At 42.7% G+C, this 3972-nt stretch overlaps 1 protein-coding gene across 1 annotated transcript in view; it reads left to right on the top strand.

The window, feature by feature from the left end:
• The first annotated feature begins 3726 nt into the window (after positions 1–3726).
• Positions 3727–3972, top strand: part of EXT2 (exostosin glycosyltransferase 2) — a 197159-nt gene continuing 196913 nt past the window's right edge. The window contains exon 1 of the mRNA XM_008000925.3: positions 3727–3915. The gene's annotated coding sequence lies outside the window, so the exon portion shown is untranslated. The remainder of the gene's footprint in view (positions 3916–3972) is intronic.

Below are 3972 nucleotides of genomic sequence, written 5' to 3'. Positions count from 1 at the left end.
CCCAGTCTGTGGCATTTTTGTTATAGCAGCCCGAAATGACTAAGACATGAATGTTAGAGGTCATCAATCAATGAGACTTTTTCTTTTTCCACTCCCTGGACAAAACAGGTAAGTTTCTTCGGTGGATGTTGAGCAAAGTTTTCCAGTATTCCCTTTTGGGTGTAATTCTTTAAGATCATAGCTTTATGGGTTTCTTTGCATCAGCTCCCTACCTTGTATGCCTAATAGTTATAGCTTCAATATCATTTTTGTTATTTCACCTTCATTTTTGACTGTGGAGATTTTCCTTCCTTTTTTTTGGGCATGAGCTCAGCTATTCACTTGAGAACGTATTCCTTACATTTCACCTGGTTAGGTGTTTTCTAGTCTACCATGCTGCCTGCCAGTGCTGTTTTAAGCTAAGCCACCCTAAGATCCCACAGATCAATTGTATTATGGAGCCCTTTTCTTTAGAGAATATGCCTTTTCCAGTCTTGTATTCCTCTGTTACAGCAGACTCTGGAATCATGTGGGGGTTGGGGTGCCAATCCCCTAAGCAGTTGAAAAATTATATTTAACTTTTGACTCCCCCAAAACTTAACTACGAATAGCGTTCTGTTGACTGGAAGCCTTACTGATAATGTAAATAGTCTATTAAACGTATTTTATATGTTATATATATATATAAAATACTGTATTCTTACAATAGAGTAAGCAAGAGAAAAGAAAATGTTATTAAGAAAATCAAGAGGAAGAAAAATATATTTACTATTCATTAAGTGGAAATAAATCATCATAACGATCTTCATCCCCCTCATCTTCATGGTGAGTAGTAGGACAAGGAGGAGAAGGAAGGGGTGTTGGTCTCACTGTTTTAGGAGTGGCAGAGGTAGAATAGGTAGCAGAGGTGGAAAGAGAAGCTGGAGAAGCAGGCACACTTGGTGTAACTTTTACTGAAAAAAAAATCTACACAGAAGTGGATCTGCAAAGTTTAAACCTGTGTTGTTCAAGAATCAACTGTATTTAGAGGAAGTGCTAAGTATGGGATTCAACCCTACACCAGCTATTTCTCCTAATTGGAAATTCACTTTCCCCTGATGACACTATTTTCCATGAAAGCCATTCCCTTTCTAACCCTGACTTTCATATTTCCTGACTCACTGGGTAAGGGGGTATTTGTGTAATCATTGCTTTGCCCTGTACCTTCAAATTCAGTAATGCAGTATCTTTCTACAGCCTCTCCTTCTTCAACCACCAACTACTAAGACACTTTTCTGCCTTCTCAGAAACTTCAGGTCTTGGCTTATAATTTATTTCCCACTCCTCCCTGAAGTCATCCTTGGATACTTTTGCAACATGTAGGTTCTAATTTCACGGCTTCTATATTTTCCCACCTCCCTTACTTGCATGGTTCCATGCCTAGGAATGTAGCCACACTGTGTAAACCACACTGGATTGAAAAACACTTGTTCTTTCTGATTGCTTTTCCTTCTTTATTTTTTTTTATTACTTTTTTTTTTTTTTTTTGCAGAGATGGGGGTCTCACTTTGTTGTCTAGGCTGGTCTTGAACTTGTGGTCTCAAGCAATCCTCTTGCCTCGGCCTCCCAAAGTGCTGGGATTGCAGGTGTGAGCCACTCTGCCTAACTGCTTTTCCTTCTTTAACACATGCTCATGACTTTTTTTCTCTGCCTGGAATGCCCGTTTCACCTTTCTGCTTGTCAAAATCATAAGTATCCTCCAGGATAAACAAAGATACCAACTGTTGATTGAAATCTTCCTAGATCTTTCCAACTGGATGTGACCTCTTTCTTTTTTTAATTCTGTAGCATTTTGTTTATATTCTCCTATGCCACTTTTTACCTTCTCCTCTGAGTAATCTTATTGTCTTATTTCTAGGTAGCTACTCCCAGTGCCTAGGCATCTTTCTCCATTCAACAAATATTTATTGAGCAATTACTATATGCCAGGCATTAGGCAAATTTAAGGTTATAAAAAGTGAATAAGATAGGCAGCCTTTCTCAAAGGCTATGCCTCACACAATTCTTTAACATGGCAAATTCTCATTTTATAAAAGAACAAAGGATTAATTTAAAATATACATGTTTTAAAATACAGATAAACATGGAGAAGAAAAAAAGAGGTCACAGTCTTCCAGACCAGATGGCTATTGTTGACTTATTTTAAAAAGTGAAAACAATATTCCCTGGGATAAGAGAAATTTGGATACAGTTCCACTGGTGATCATCACTGCTCTCCACCCATCCAGTTCTCAAATGGGGTGTATGTGTGCTACATTTTGTATCATTTGCAGGGGTGGGATTTGATTTGGAAAGCAGAGCAATGCCCCCTTAGATGTGGGGAAGCAGAACATGAATGTCCCATTCCCAGAATGCCCTCATCCCAGTCTCCCTAGACCTGTGACAATCAGGCATTAATCACAAAAATATCTCTGGAATCATGGTTGCTGCCAGAAGCCTCTGTAGGTATCTAGTCTCAGAATAATCACTGTGAATATTGAAGCTATCAGTGACAACTTCCACCAGATGGCGCCAGAGTACATCTAGGACCAGAAGGGATTTGGATCCTGCAACTAGACCCACAACTCTATCAAACCAGCATCACAGGCCCAGGGGTCATTTCATTAACCTCTCAATAACATCACTCGGAATTTTCATTTAATTTTTTAGACTCCACTTACTGCTTTATGACAGCGGTTTTACTGTGCATGTATAGCACTAAATCATGTCAATAACATAGAAAGATACAAAAAAATGCGGGTTTTTTTTTTTTTTTTTTTTTTTTTTGACAGGGTCTTGCTCTAACACCCTGGCTGGAGTGCAGTGGCATGACCACGGCCCACTGCAGCCTTGACCTCCTGGGCTCAAGCAATCCTCCTGCCTCTCCCTCCTGAGTAGTTGGGACTGCAAGCGGGTGCTACCATGCCTGGCTAACTCTGTATTTTTTGTAGAGACGGGGTCTTGCTATGCTGCCCAGGCTGGTCTCAAACTCTTGGGCTAAAGCGATCCTCTCGCTTAGACCTCCCAAAATGCTGGGATTACAGGTGTGAGCCACCTTGCCTGGCCATAAATGCTTCCATTTCTGCCACGACAACTACTCCATCTGAAGCTCTTCATTTCTTCTTGCATTCCTTCCAGAAAGAAGTTATATATGTGCCTGAATATAAGCACCTTCTTTACATATTTCTCCCTTTTGTTTTTGCATATGCGTAGTTTACCTAAAAGTGATCGTACTTGCCCGCTGTTTTGGACTACGCTTTCATATTAACTAATATCTTGGAGATATTTCCTTACCCATATATATTGCACCCTCTCACATTCAAATCACTAATCAAATTCCATAATTTATTTCGATTGTGTCTAGCATTTCGCTATGATTAGAAAGAATGCTGTCGTGGAAATTTTTGGCAAACATTGTTGAGAATATCCATAGGTATCCACAGAGAGCTTCTTGGACCGAAGTGTACCAGAATTTTCCATTTGATGGATAGTCCCAAATTGCCCTCCAGGAGTGTTGTACCCTCACCAGAACTGATTATAATAAAACGACTACATATTTGTTAGTTTTATAAGCGACGCGTGGTGTCTCGTTCGGGTTTAAGGATTCTTTAATTATGAATGAGGGTATCTGAGCATTTCACTGCGGAGCCTGACTGGGAAAACACTGCAGCGGTGCCCTGACTCCTCCTGTCCACCAGGAGGCGCGGCCTGGCCGCTCCCGCATGCGCAGTGCGCTCGGTGTCAGACGCCCCGGAGCCCGGTCACCCGCCCCGAGCTCGCTGCTGGCTCGCCCAGACTCGGCCCTGGAGGTGGTGGCTGGCGAATCGGCGCGATCCGACCCGGGCGGAGGTGGCCCGTGCCCTGCGGCATGAGCCGGTGACCGAGCGCGGGGCCGAGCGGGAGGCAGCCGTGGCCGAGGTAAGCGCGGCGCTCCGGGGCGGCGGCCGGGCTGGCGCTGAGGCTAGGGCTCGGGCC

Source organism: Chlorocebus sabaeus, chromosome 1 (genome assembly GCF_047675955.1).
Source record: "Chlorocebus sabaeus isolate Y175 chromosome 1, mChlSab1.0.hap1, whole genome shotgun sequence".
In the NCBI taxonomy this organism is placed as follows: Eukaryota; Metazoa; Chordata; class Mammalia; order Primates; family Cercopithecidae; genus Chlorocebus; species Chlorocebus sabaeus.
This window is presented reverse-complemented; position numbering and strand designations above follow the sequence as displayed.